This window comes from Bradysia coprophila (genome assembly GCF_014529535.1).
Source record: "Bradysia coprophila strain Holo2 chromosome X unlocalized genomic scaffold, BU_Bcop_v1 contig_128, whole genome shotgun sequence".
Taxonomy (NCBI): domain Eukaryota; kingdom Metazoa; phylum Arthropoda; class Insecta; order Diptera; family Sciaridae; genus Bradysia; species Bradysia coprophila.
Window position 1 is genome coordinate 3532264 of NW_023503295.1, and position 16018 is coordinate 3548281.

The 16018-nt window shown below is 35.2% G+C and overlaps 1 protein-coding gene and 1 long non-coding RNA gene across 2 annotated transcripts in view; one reads left to right on the forward strand and one right to left on the reverse strand.

Moving 5' to 3' along the window:
* The window catches only part of LOC119067745 (J domain-containing protein), a 79048-nt gene that overhangs the window by 40452 nt on the left and 22578 nt on the right, over positions 1–16018 (reverse strand). The gene's annotated exons all lie outside the window — the stretch shown is intronic.
* On the forward strand, positions 1501–12841 carry LOC119067749. Its single transcript, XR_005086017.1, has 3 exons — positions 1501–1675; positions 4474–4480; positions 12830–12841. It is a non-coding gene; the product is annotated as an uncharacterized LOC119067749 (long non-coding RNA).

Sequence of the window (16018 nt, forward strand, 5' to 3'; positions counted from 1 at the left end):
AATTTTGTAAACGAACGTACCTTTAAGGCTCGGAACGGGTTCGGGTTGACCTGATCAGTTCAGGTTATGACCCGAACCGGTCTTAGACCCGAACCGGAACTAAGACTTCGGGTTCAACCCGAACTTGACCCGAACCAGAATTTTCGATTTCGGGTTCAAACCGAACCCGACCCGAACCCGAAGTTATTCAACCCGTACTTGACCCGAACCCGAATTTCCATTTCGGGTTTGACCCGAACCTGACCTGAACCCGAGATCTTCAAATAAATCAGGTCCGGTTCGGGTTAACCCGAAATTTTTGGCATTTTTTAGTGTAAAATTTAGTCTTAGTCTTAGTTCCGGTTCGGGTCAAGATCAGGTTCGGTTTCCGGTCTGACCGAACCCGACCCGTTCCGAGCCTTACGTACCTTCTTCCCCTTTTTAGTAAAATTAACGTCAACTAAAAATGCTTTAAAATCCACGACGGAAACAAAGAAGGAAAAGAAATCATGAGCAAAGCTCCATGATGATAATATGTTATGATGCTGAAAATGTTGTTTACTGTACGCTCTGGCTGGTATACACGATATTGTCAAAGCAAACAATTGTATTGGGTTGAGCATGCTATGCACACATAACTCATCAGCGCCATTGCACATGCACCACACCAACTGGTGGAAAAGCATTCTTATTTCATTTTTAGACAGGAGAGTGATAGTCGTTGAATAACTTATTATAAGTTTGACCTAGTTAAATATTATAAAGTAATAAGCTCTCGTTACCAGTAGTGGCGCTGTTTTTTCGTTCATTTGATTACCGATGTATGGAAACGAAAGAGACGATGAGATTATGTAATCATTATTATCAAAGCCGACTGTTTCTAGTTTGGTATTGATGTTGATATAGACCGGATTGGTGTAAAAGTTTCACATTGGATTCAATTGAATTTTGCATGCACCAACTCAACATTGCATTGGTATACAGACGGAACATGGATAACTGAAAATGCCTTCGTTAAGTTTGATTCACGTGTTGTTTGAACGCTTATAGCAGAGGTCCAGTCTACGTGGAACAAATATTTTCTATATTCATGCTGTGGTACAAACGCTAGCATACTTGCTGTAAAATGCTTTGCTTACAAGATTTTCGCTTACTTTCGATTGATGAGTATTGCTGTCCGTGAAAGATTAATGCGAAAACAAATTCAATGAATTATGAGCCAAAGAGAGTCAAGATGACATACGACGGCAAAGTGGTCGTTTTATTATAGATTCCAACAGGTTATGGGTCCAGACACATTGAACTGTCGCAATTAATCTACAGCGCCAGTTTGCACTGTAAGCGGTGTCAGTTCAATGTGTCTGGGCTCATAATCTGTTGGAATTACGGTTCTATTCCAGTCAAGAATCTACAATGAAATGACCAGTTTGCTGTCTCAGAATAACCTTACAGACTTACCGTCTTGCAATTATTAGCCGTAAGCGCAAATTGAGTCGTCATCATGCCCAAATATTGATTTTTGTATGAAAATAAGCAAAATTTCAGATAATTGAAATCGCCCACGTTAGTTAGTTAGTTAGTTAGTTCCTATGAAAAAGGACGATTTCGTAACTCCTAAATGTTTCTTACGATTTTCCTGAAATTTTGGTTATAGGTCAATCTCGGGCACTAGATCAAAATAGGATTTAAAAAAATTGTGGTATGCGAGCGTTTTTGGGAACTCCCGGAAGTTTACATACAATGCAATACTATGTGTTTTGTGTGTGTGTGTGTCACAAGAATTTTTTTTCAGCTAGCAATTATGAATTAGTTTTGATGGATTTGGGTTATTTTCGTCGTGAATGATGTGTTCCAAGGTTGGTTCCTAAATTTTGGGATGAAAGATGATTCATCTGGCACTTTCCAACTTCCATCGGATTTTTCGATGGATTTGGGTTATTTTTTGGGTTTAATTTTTTGTTGATAAAACTTTTGCGCTGAGGCGCAGAATACGTCACCCTCAGCGATATCAGTAATTTTGTAAGTAGAAACAAGGACTTGCGTCACACTTTCACCTTTTAGGGTTTTTTGACAGATATAGATCGAGAAAATTGAAATAAAGTTCAGACAAGCTATACAATCGTGATCTCTGAAGAGCAGACCAGATTTGTTTGATTTCTGTTTGAAATTGAAATATGAAAATCCTTCGTAATGAGGCGATTGGCGCACCCTAGTTAATAAACCGCAAAATGTTTATAAATTTATTTTTCTTCAAAAATTTCATTACATTTTCTTGATGGGTATAAATATGTTCTACTACTTCTACAGTGTAGCATCGACACACAGACGTATGTATAACACGTAGTCATACACAAGCAGAAGCATAAAAATTCGTATAGAGGGAAACCGCAATTAAATTGACTGAAAATAGCAAACAATTTTTTATTCACTTACAAAATTGAGTTTATGTTGATGGTAAGAATAAAAAATTGAGTTCATCTGTCAGTCTGGTGTTATGTATCTACGCCGAGTGTTGTATGTTGTGCAGGATGTTGTCAGAAAAGTTATGTTGTACCGATAAAATGTAGGTACCCTTTGGCATCACTAGAAAGTTTCCAATTTTTTCTCTCTCACATTTTCTTTATATTATCACACCTTTACCTACGTGAACCAACACGAAATAACATTTTCTTGTCGACATGTCGACCATAATACCATAATGTGGTAGAAAAGGTGTTAAAGTTATCTAAATTGATAAATGCACCGTAATTTGTGGGGTCAAGCGGTAAGAATGTATTGGGAAATCCATAAAAAAAATCTGGAGATGTGCAAACGTTTACTGGGTTATAGCGATGGCCCTGACTGTCTATGTGTACCATTACGGTATCGCTTTTGAGTTATATTTTCACTTTTAATTTTGACTCGATCTAGTACTTCTTTTGGTCTAGATATTGATGGGAAATCTATTACTTCATTTATGTGAAACTTGTCACTTGTTTTTGTCGTTTCTATTGATGACAAAGGACTCCGTAAAGACTCTTTAAAAATGACACTCATAGGCCAGACCTAAATATTCCAATAAAACCAGAACGCTGGCAAAATGTGAACTGGCAAAATATCGTTTTGCTGTTTCAGTTCATATTTTGTTGCAGTCTTGTTGTGTGACAATTGGTGACACAAATTTAGTGGTGTGAAATGCGACATGTATAAAGCCAGAACAATTTCATAAAAAAAGGTAAAGAGCATATTACGATGAGGTAAAAATGTCGATGTAAATCGAGCGTTCTCGTTATCATAAATTTAAATAATTTGTTTAAGCATTAGGCACTGAATAGGGTGTAAAATGTAAAAAAAAAGGAATTGAACTTTCATAAGATTTATATTTATTGAAGAAGAAGTAACTCAATTTTACGCATGGAAAATTGCTGACTAGTGTGCTAGTTCCAATTGGATTATTTCATAGTCAGATATAGAAATTTCTTTGTACACAGATTTTCTATTACTCAATAGACCGTCCTATCATAGCTACAGCGACGTTTCTTAAAAGGGTTAATATGTTTTTAACTTAAGTTAAGTTTTCGAGCGAAAGCGCACATTAAGAGGAACAACCTCGGAATTAATTAGAATTATACACATCCGCACCAAGAAACATAAGACACCACGAGATTGGTGGTTCACTGGTTTTAAAACTAAATTTTTGGATTTTACTATGCTTTTTGAACAGAAGCAAATACCCCGAAAATTTGTTCAAACAGTTGTAGTAAAGAGAAGTCGAATTCGAACTACTTGTCTTGATCGCGAAATATATTTAAATAAAAAAGGCTTTGCCTTACATATGTTTTGTCAATAAACTACTGCTACTACTACTACAGTGGGTTGTTTTAGTTCTGAACGTTCTGAACATATTTGAGATATTTCAGAGTTCTAAAATTCATCGATGTTCCCAGTCAATAAAGTGTTTCTCGGTTATGACATTTTGGCACAAAATATAAAGATCCATTTGCGAATTCAAATTTCGCGCTAAAATTTCATAGACTCGGAATCATTTAACTGACTGGGAATATCGATTGACTGTTGAAACTCTGATAAATTTAAAATTGTGTTTTCTAAAGCTCAACAAACTATAGTTAGATTAGTTGCGACTGTGAGAAGGGCGCCAACAATTATCAAATCTATAGCTCTACAACACTAATTCTAACATTTATTTTGTATATAAAACAATTAACAATTAAACTGAATCTGGAACCAAAAACAACTTCCAACGAGCCATCAGAACAGTCGGAGCGTTTGCTGCGACTGAGCCCCGTACAAACCCGTATATCTATTGCGTACGTGACCCTAGTCTTTTATTTTTTTGAAGGGCCTAGTATCGGCCTCAGTCCGAGGACCCAAATTTAATTTTTTTCAAAAACATTCTATTCGGTGTTCGATTATCTTTCAAATGAAACAAAAATTACGAAAAACGGATGAAATTTGCTCGAATTATATGTAAAATACACATAGGGCCCTAGTAAGGGCCTTAGTCCAAGGACCCAAATTTAATTTTTTTTTCAACTACATTCTATTCGGCCTTTGATTACCTCGCAAATGAAACAAAAATTACGAAAAACGGATGAAATTTGCTCGAGTTATATGTAAAATACACATAGGGCCCTAGTAGTGGCCTTAGTCCAAGGACCCAAATTTATTTTTTTTTTCAACTACATTCTATTCGGCCTTTGATTACCTAGCAAATGAAACAAAAATTACGAAAAACGGATGAAATTTGCTCGAGTTATATGTAAAATACACATAGGGCCCTAGTAGTGGCCTTAGTCCAAGGACCCAAATTTAATTTTTTTTCAACAACTTTCTATTCGGCGTTCGATTACCTTCCAAATGAAACAAAAATTACGAAAAACGGATGAAATTTACTCGAGTTATATGTGAAATACACATAGGGCCCTAGTAGCGGCCTTAGGCCAAGGACCCAAATTTAATTTTTTTCAAAAACATTCTATTCGGTGTTCGATTATCTTTCAAATGAAACAAAAATTACGAAAAACGGATGAAATTTGCTCGAGTTATATGTAAAATACACATAGGGCCCTAGTAAGGGCCTTAGTCCAAGGACCCAAATTTAATTTTTTTTTCAACTACATTCTATTCGGCCTTTGATTACCTTCCAAATGAAACAAAAATTACGAAAAACGGATGAAATTTACTCGAGTTATATGTGAAATACACATAGGGCCCTAGTAGCGGCCTTAGGCCAAGGACCCAAATTTAATTTTTTTCAAAAACATTCTATTCGGTGTTCGATTATCTTTCAAATGAAACAAAAATTACGAAAAACGGATGAAATTTGCTCGAGTTATATGTAAAATACACATAGGGCCCTAGTAAGGGCCTTAGTCCAAGGACCCAAATTTAATTTTTTTTTTCAACTACATTCTATTCGGCCTTTGATTACCTCGCAAATGAAACAAAAATTACGAAAAACGGATGAAATTTGCTCGAGTTATATGTAAAATACACATAGGGCCCTAGTAGCGGCCTTAGGCCAAGGACCCAAATTTAATTTTTTTCAAAAACATTCTATTCGGTGTTCGATTATCTTTCAAATGAAACAAAAATTACGAAAAACGGATGAAATTTGCTCGAGTTATATGTAAAATACACATAGGGCCCTAGTAAGGGCCTTAGTCCAAGGACCCAAATTTAATTTTTTTTTCAACTACATTCTATTCGGCCTTTGATTACCTCGCAAATGAAACAAAAATTACGAAAAACGGATGAAATTTGCTCGAGTTATATGTAAAATACACATAGGGCCCTAGTAGTGGCCTTAGTCCAAGGACCCAAATTTAATTTTTTTTTCAACAACATTCTATTCGGCCTTTGATTACCTTCCAAATGAAACAAAAATTACGAAAAACGGATGAAATTTACTCGAGTTATATGTGAAATACACATAGGGCCCTAGTAGCGGCCTTAGGCCAAGGACCCAAATTTAATTTTTTTCAAAAACATTCTATTCGGTGTTCGATTATTTTTCAAATGAAACAAAAATTACGAAAAACGGATGAAATTTACTCGAGTTGTATGTAAAATACGCATAGGGCTCTAGTAGCGGCCTTAGGCCAAGGACCCAAATTTAATTTTTTTTCAACAACATTCTATTCGGCCTTCGATTACCTTCCAAATCAAACAAAAATTACGAAAAACGAATGAAATTTACTCGAGTTCTATGTAAAATACATATCGGGCCCTAGAAGCTTTTCACTTCTAAGGCCCTAACTCACGGTCCACTCACCCGATTTTAAAAAACTTTTTTTTCCTGGATTGGTATTGACAATACCTATCATTTACATTTCCATCGTTTATTTTGCCATAAATATCACCAAAAGACCTTGCATCACTTAGGTGGCCCTAACTCACGAAGGGCCGACCCGAATATGCCCATCTTCGAACTTAGCCTCACTATTTCGACTATCTTTCAGGGAAATTTTTTTTTTGAAATCGGATTTGATTTACTCAAGATATCGACGTGACAGACGGACAGACGGACAGACAAAATTTTTATTGCAGATTCGTCATCTATGAACATAGGCAAACACTTTGCCCTTACCGTCTGCTTCGAATTTCATCAATTACACACGGCATCGTAATACTATAAGCCCCTTTGTACTTCGTACGGGGCTAATGATATTCATCGAACTGCAATACTTGAGACCCTCATACTACCCATTCACAGCATTTCTCGATGCGTTTTAAACGTCTCGATACTGCATTTTTGAGTTTTATTTTCAACCGAGACAGAACAAATCAATTCAACGAGAGAGAAATCTAAAAAAAAATCAACTTCTGATAGAGGCTATCAGAGGCTATTTTTGGGAAAATATTTTCCATATTTTCTTGAATTATACCGAATTTTCTCACACTTTTCCAAGATTTCCCAAAAACATTCATTGCGAAAATTACTGTTTTGCACACGGAAAAAATCCCACTTTGGTATCTAACCAATACAGCTTCGTAGATTTCACATTTGAAATAGCATCAGAGAAACGGAGTGGAAAGTGAAATTTTTTACGGGGCAAAGTAGTCAGGAAAAATCTAGGAAAAATGCGGGAAAATTCAAGGAAATATGGACAGATATTTTCCCAAAAATAGTCCCTGATGTACACATGGACATTATGATATTAAATTCAGTTGAGCGTGTTCAATTTTATGTTCATTAATAAAATTTTCTGTGCTTTAAATGAAATTGGTTTCGTTTTCTGAGAACGTACGTTGAATGACAGAATTTATTATTTTCTGGAAAATGCTATAAATACGCTCCATAGTCTAGGCCCCCGGTCTAGGGCTGGATAACGAAAGGCCAAAGCAACATTCGTCTTTGTTGCATTGCTATAGTGAATATATGCGGAGGAGTAGTAACTAAATAAAGTTTCGTGTCTTTCGAACTCATTAGTAGAAACAATTTCGTACATTCACAAAATGTTCATACAAAAATATTGAAAAATGAGCATTAAAACGCTCATTATAATAATTACAGGCAAGAGACAAAACAAAAAATCTTACCATTGCCAATCGATACCGACTAACTAATATCCTCGTTTCGTTCGTTGAGCAATTGAACAAAAAAAGTCTTTGTGCTGCTATTGTGTGTATCCTGATGATACACGGATAAAGCGCCTCAATATATACATTAGCCTTTGATGTTTTTGATACGAAATTAAGAACGATGTCTGTATGGATTTAGACGTTGAATGCAAAACTATTGTAGGATCAATTAACTTCAGTACTATAATATAGGCCTTTCAAGTTAAGCAAACGTTATTTGAATTGATATTCTAAGCTAAAAGCTGTGTATGCTTTATTTGAACGTAATTTATCATACCCATTGAGGCGAAAACTAACTCCAAACAGTTTGCAAACTATCACATTTTGTTTTGTCACAAAATTATTCGAAGTATCGAAATTGTGGGCAAGATGAAACTGTGAATTAAGTGCTATTCTTAAGGACGTTCCACACTTTTCGTAAGTTTTTCACTCCACTCTCCATGCTTTCCTAAGCTTTTAAACTTTCTCTCGTCCCAGCATCGGACGTTATTTATGAATGACGCCTTAATGTAGGAAAGTTGTCGAAAAACACGCATCAAACAATCCATTCCATCATTCAATTAATTACCTAATGGAAAGTGAGACAATTGGTAGATTACATTCGGATGCAGCGGAAGTGATTCATTACATGACGGATCCATTTTAGGATATATGACCGGAACTGTGAATTTTTTTGAGGTAGATGATTTTGGAAGCGGTTGTTTTGACCATTATATTGTTTGGATACTCGAGTCGACGGTGAGATCACTTTTGTGAATTTTCGTTAAAAATTGTAATATCTTTCCCCCTTTCTACCATGCACGGAATTAATATCTAAATTTGAATTGATAGCATTGATGGAACGAAGAAAATTAGTTGAGTTATGCAGAAGAAAAACGAGCCATCAGAACAGTCGGAGCGTCTGCTGCGACTGAGCCCCGTACAAACCCGTATATCTATTGCGTACGTGACCCTAGTGCGTCTGTCACCCTACTTTGACCGTAGACCTATTGCACCCGTAAACGTAGTTGAAGTCAAATTATTATGAAATGTGTACCTTTTAGAAATTGCGCATAGCGCAATTACGAAGCCCCGTACGACGTTCCTTTCAAATAAAACAAAAATTTCAAATAGCCCTAAAATTTAAATTTATTTAGTATAAATACACATAGGGCCTAGTATCGGCCTCAGTCCGAGGACCCAAATTTAATTTTTTTTTTCAAATACATTCTATTCGGCCTTTGATTACCTTCCAAATGAAACAAAAATTACGAAAAACGGATGAAATTTGCTCGAGTTATATGTAAAATACACATAGGGCCCTAGTAGCGGCCTTAGTCCGAGGACCCAAATTTAATTTTTTTTTCAACAACATTCCATTCGGCCTTTGATTACCTTCCAAATGAAACAAAAATTACGAAAAACGGATGAAATTTGCTCGAGTTATATGTAAAATACACATAGGGCCCTAGTAGCGGCCTTAGTCCGAGGACCCAAATTTAATTTTTTTTTCAACAACATTCTATTCGGCCTTTGATTACCTTCCAAATGACACAAAAATTACGAAAAACGAATGAAATTTACTCGAGTTCAATGTAAAATACACATAGGGCCCTAGTAGTGGCCTTGGTCCAAGGACCCAAATTTAATTTTTTTTTCAACAACTTTCTATTCGGCGTTCGATTACCTTCCAAATGAAACAAAAATTACGAAAAACGGATTAAATTTACTTGAGTTATATGTAAAATACACATAGGGCCCTAGTAGCTTTTCACTTCTAAGGCCCTAACTCACGGTCCACTCACCCGATTTTAAAAAACTTTTTTTTCCTGGTATTGACAATACCTATCATTTGCCGTGTCATTTACATTTCCATCGTTTATTTTGCCATAAATATCACCAAAAGACCTTAAATCACTTAGGTGGCCCTAACTCACGAAGGGCCGACCCTAATATGCCCATCTTCGAACTTAGCCTCACTATTTTGACTATCTTTCAGGGAAAAAAAATTTTGAAATCGGATTTGATTTACTCAAGATATCGACGTGACAGACAGACGGACAGACGGCCCAAATTTTTATTGCGGATTCGTCATCTATGAACATAGGCAAACACTTTGCCCTTACCGTCTGCTTCGAATTCCATCAATTACACACGGCATCGTAATCCTATAAGCCCCTTCGTACTTCGTACGGGGCTAAAAATTCATCCCATCGCAATGAATTTATATGTAAACGTAACCAGGTAAATATTCAAATTTCCATTCACCTTGTGCTTATACAAGAAAAATTCGTAATATCAAAATCATCATAAAACAATGATATTAGCATATTTTTTGGCAATGCTTTGCGGATGATACCAAAGTAATAATAATGTTATGACAACGGGAATAAACAGAGTATACTTTTACAGCTGCGAATGATAATATCCTTATTACCATTTATCTTAAAAACATTAATTTAAAATTAAGATGAAAATAATTGGCAATTTTAATTAATCACATTTTCAATTTTGTTCTTGGCTGTACATATTATGAGGTTATGGGCGGATGGATATTTGCACATTTGGTTGACAAAAAATTTTCCAAAAGGAAATCTCCTGAGAACTTTCTCTGGTTTTAAGAGGATATTTAACCGTTTTGGCAGGATTTCTAAGGACTTTCACCCTTTACGTTTTGAGGATTCTCCTTGGTACCTTTGATCTAGTATAGCTTTTTAAAAAAAAATACAAATAGAGCGCGATTTCTGCCTTGAAATTTCCGTCTGCGACCTATAACCAGAATAAACGTTATAACTTTGTTCTATCTCATTCTGATTTTGTAATTTAACGATCGATAAATTGTCGAATGTATTCCTCGTTCCCATTTTTTTTACAGAGATTTATCTGCTCAAAGTCACTCACATGTCCGATGTATTTACTACCAATCAATAGGATTAGTTCAATCCGGTTAACGCAAAATTTCCATCGAAAAAACCATTTACTGTTTTTACTACGATTTGGTGCTAGACTAAACGAATATATCCAATGAATGAATGAATATATTCACTTTAGCAAAGTTGGAATGAGTATCATTTTGTCGTCATTTATTAGCATAATCCCTGGATATTGTAACGAAGGTTTTCGGTCGGTTTCCCTTTGGGCGTTCGTTGTCTCAAGCAATATTTTTATGGAAATTTGTAATCGTTTTACAAAGGCCTTCTATTGGAGTCAATTAATTTCTTTACTATGGTCGTCATTGATTTTTTACGTTTCAGCTTTACGCTAATGAAATATGCCACACTCGAGCGGAAGATGTGGGAAGTTCCACGACAAAACTGTGAGATGAAGGAGGTTTTTCGTCAATGTATGTCACGTTGTAAAAGTACTTCCAAAAAGTAAATTTAATCACTGACATGAAACCTGCAGGACCATTTTGCTCGTTTCGTTTTCATAATCGATCATTCTTTGCGCTCTATGTTGCGAAATAAATAACAATGAAGCAATGAAAAGATCATTGAACAGTACAGCCAAAATTTATATGGTGGACCTATCAATTTCAGCTGTAGTGTCTAATAAACGTTTGTACCGAAGCCAATTCTTTCATCGGTGATTTACCAAAAATAATCGAGGAAAGAACATGCGAAAAAAAACGAAGTAGTTTGATTTCAGGTCTGCAGGTCTAGTCAGGTTTTCTCAGGTCAGGCTGAAACAGGTAGATAATTTAAGGTCAGGTCAGGTAATTGGTCGGCTTTGTTAAGTAGACGATTAAAACCAAGAAATAAATAAATTAAATTTCAGGTCAAATCAGGTTAACATGCATATCAGGTTGACCTGACCTGTTCGGAGCGCTGACATCAGTAAATTGATACCGAAATGTACTAATAATTTTGAACCATGTGGTGGGTAAAGTTGTGTATTATATCTTTCACAGAGATTTTGTGTGCAAAGTCAAACGAAGAGAAAGCAGTTAAATTGAAATGAAGAAAGGTATTTTGACAGCGTCAAAATGGAGTTTGTTTGCTAGAGAGTGTGTTGATATTTTCCATAAAAAAAATTCAGGGCAATTAATGTTAAGAATACAATCAGAATAAATTCGGTCAACTAGGTTAAAACGGGAGTCTTGGTTTCAACAGCGAGGAAGGGCAATCGGTTGGTTCGCATTCTGGAACGATTTCCGCTCGATATATGGGATGACTTGCGAGAATCAATGGTCATGTAACATGTAAACTTTTACACGCAACTCAATTAAAATAAATATTTCTCTTACGATTCGATTAATAATGGATGGAATGAATATGGTTCAAATGAACAGAACGAAATAACAGTTTGGAAGGGAACGTTTTTCGTCGGCATATCGAATTTAGAAAAAAAAAAAAAATTTTGGGATCCCATCCTACCACCATCGTTAACAAGACCAAATAAATCTCAATCATTGCTGTTTTGGGGGAAATTGCTTATTATCGCATTTCTCAGCAATTATATTTTCCAGCATGCCAGTGCTTTTGATGGAAATGCGAAGACATATTTTTGAGTGGTGTGTAGAAGTGTATATAATATGTACGGTGCTGTACCAGTGGAGAAAGTTTTTTTTTCTCGTTATTAATTTGCATAAAGCAGGTATTCCGTTACCGTTTCTATGGCTTTTTATACACATCAGAATTTAAGTGTTTGCAAACACAAATATGTAAATTCATTTTCGGTTTCATTGTATTTTTTCCTAGAAGCACAGCACACACATGGTTTTATGAATAATCCGAACCAAAAGTTTTGGGAAAATCTGCGATTTAGAATAAATTTATTGCGCATTTGATGCCGATTTATTCTAAAGATTCTGTGAAAGTGAAACGTGAGCAAACATGAGCTTTGACTACACACCTATACGTAACACCCATCGAAGATATGCTGAATATAATACCATTCTCACTTTCCAAATCACTTCTGTAGCTTTGATTCGAAAATTCCAAGCGAAGAAAATGAATCGATTGAACTGTGACGGAAAAATGGTTCGCTATTTTGAAATATAATGATGCTGATTAGGGAACATCCTTGTAAATGTTAGCAAAAGTGCAAGAGATACAATCAGAAAGCCAAAAACTCACACATACGAGTTAAAAAAAATGGAACGAAATCATCTCACTGAGGTAGTGAGGAAAATTTTGTACGAACAATCTCACTGATAAGCACATGTGCTTTCGGTACTGGTGAGTTTCCTCTGTTTGGTGAGTAATAAAAATAAAAATAAAAAAGATTAGTTTTCGACATTAAAGCCGACATCGAGTGAAAATAAACAAAATTGACATAGCACTAGAACAGATTTTTTTAACGGATATTTAGACTCTCTAATATGATCTTCAACAAAATAAACAACATTTTTTGAACCGCCACAAGTATAAAAACGAGAGCCTCTAAGGTGGCACAAATTTAAAATTTTAAATTCACTTTAAAATGTAGACGAAGTGTTTTCTAATTTGGGAGTCGTTTTTGGTTTGTAATTGATTCCACAAAAATTTCGTTGAACAAATGGAAATCTAGATTTATATCCGCCAAAAAACCCTAAAGGGTGAAAGTGTGACGCAAGACCCTGTTTCTACTTACAAAATAACTGATATCGCTGAGGGTGACGCTTTCTGAGACGAAAGTTTTATCAACAAAAAATTGACTCAAAAAATTTAAGAAAGAAAATTTTAGAAAAAATTGCGTCACAAGTGGCAGATGTTGAGGAAACTAATGTTAGGAAAATAGTTGAAACAGGGAAAAATATGTCAATCATCTGCCACATGTGCCGCAATTTTTTCTAAAATTTTCTTTCTTACATTTTTTGGGTCAATTTTTTGTTGATAAAACTTTCGTCTCAGAAAGCGTCACCCTCAGCGATATCAGTTATTTTGTAAGTAGAAACAGGGACTTGCGTCACACTTTCACCCTTTAGGGTTTTTTGGTGGATATCAGTTCTTTTGGAAGTTTATGGGTAAGTGTCACTAGCTTTGTAAGCATCACATGTCGACAACAGCTCAAATCCATCGAAAAACCCGATGGAAGTTGGGAAGTGCCAGAGGATTCATCTTCCATTTCAAAATTTAGGAACCAACCTTGGAACACCTCACTTATATCGAAAATAACTCAAATCCATCGAAAAATCCGATGGAAGTTAGGAAGTGCCAGAGGAATTATCTCTCATCCCAAAATTTAGGAACCAACCTCAGAACACCTCACTTATATGGAAAACAGCCCATATCCATCGAAAAATCCGATGGAAGTTAGGAAGTGCCAGAGGAATCATCTCTCATCCCAAAATTTAGGAACCTACCTCGGAACACTTACCTTATATCGAAAACAACCCAGATCCATCGAAAACTCCGATGGAAGTTAGGAAGTGCCAGAGGAGTCATCTATCATCCCAAAATTTATGAACCAGCCTCGGAACACCTCACTTATATCGAAAACAACCCAGATCCATCGAAAAATCCGATGAAAGTTTGGAAGTACGAGAGGAATCATCTCTCATCCCAAAATTTAGGAACCAACCTCGTATGGATTCCTAGATTCCAGATATCTCAGTTTGGTGGCCATTAGGGCCAAGGGGTAGAAAAGTCAAAAAGTTGCTGTAAATATGCTCCGCCGTCCTCAAAAACATTTTTGTAAAACATTTTTGGTAGTGGACTTGCGTCACGCCCGCTTACTAACGTGCGGGCATGATTTTCTGAATTTTTTTTAATCACGCTCTCGCAACAAAAGTGAAATACTAAAGTAAAAAATCTAGATTTTCATTTGTTAAACAAATTTTGTGTGATTACAAACCACAACACCTACTCAAAACTGTAAACATGTTGAATTTCACTTATCTCTACCTATACCTCTTCCGCTTAGTTTACATTTCCCGCCGTGAAGATCGTATGTATGGCAATTTCGTGAACTTTTGTCGCTTTTTCCATATATTTTATATCAAAAGTCTACGAAATCACCATACTCACGAACTTTACGAACCATAAATGTTTACTCCTAGGGCGCGTATCAAATTTCACTATCCATCCAATTAACAAAATTAATACCAATTTTTAATAACTATTCCAGATTTCGTATTTTCGTCCAATTTTATTGTAAATCTTCAGAGACGCTACGTTCATATACGAGGTACAGTCTTTTATTGATGTAGTTTCCGATTGTATTTACTTTCCTATCAACAAAAACTAAATTGGAAAAATTTCTTTTAACGAAAAATGCAACAAAGGAAACTGGAAGACGAAAAGTAAATATAAAAATATTCGATACTGAAGTATGTTTCGAATAACCAATTACAATAAAATACAAGTTGTAGAACATAGAATGAATGCGACAAGAAATGCACAGGGGTGTAACTTAGAACAACTTTTATTGTCGCTGCCTTAGAACATTTTTGATTTTTGTACCAGCCCTGTTGAATGTTGTTCCAAAAACATCGAATCGTTTTTTAATTTTATGAATGTTATAGTTTTCGGCAACAACGATTTTCTGTTATAGTAACTTTTAATTGTCTTCGGCAATTGCCATCGATGGTATTTTACGACAATTTTTATGGTAAAGTGGTACACCCGTGAAGAGATGGTTCTGTCTCTATGTGGACGATCTCAATTATTTACTTTTGCATATAGTAAAACCAGCGGAAAGCGCGACATAAGAAAAGAGCAAGAAAAGATGTTAACAACCTTGATGACTAATACAAATACTAAACTATGCTACACAAATATCGCGGGGAATATTATTTGCAATTTGATTCTCGTCAATGACGTTGCTGTTTTAAAATTAAAACGTTCCGAAAAAAAGAACTTTTTATATTTTTTACGTTTTCCACATCGTTTTCTGTGCTTTCGACGCTTCACTTACATGTTACGTGGAACTGACGTTTCACTTACTTGTTACGTGGAATTGGAAGAAGAGTAAAAAGAGTCTTTACTCTTACGTGAAATATATTTGAAACTAATATGGAACAAACATAACTCATGAAAAATTAAAAATAAAATTGTTTTGAGGTTAAAAGTTTTTTTTTTAAATTTGTTTACATTTTAAAATGATTTTATGTTAAACTTTGTTACATGAGTCGACAAAAGAAACGAAAATCTAACCCTCTTAGCAATTTGATGTCTTCATTAATTAGTTTTCCTTTTCAAATGATTTAGTCGAACACTCACTTGTACTATGGATTAAGGAGGATATTGAAAGTTATATGTTCGTAAAGGAATGCTCTCGAACGTATATTATAGATGAATATATAAGTGGTGTATAGCTATGACGAATTTTCACTTTGAGGGTTTCGTTTCATTAGGGATTCAATTTAGGTACTTCTGCAATTAATACAGAATTAAAATAGCCCCAGAACACTCATCAGCAAAATGTTTCAAATTCAATATTTATACATACAACACTTACGATCGGGTCTAATTGTAAAATTTAGACATAATTCAGGAGACAAGAAGATATAGATTATTGGACTCAACATATTATCCATCACATAAAATAAAAT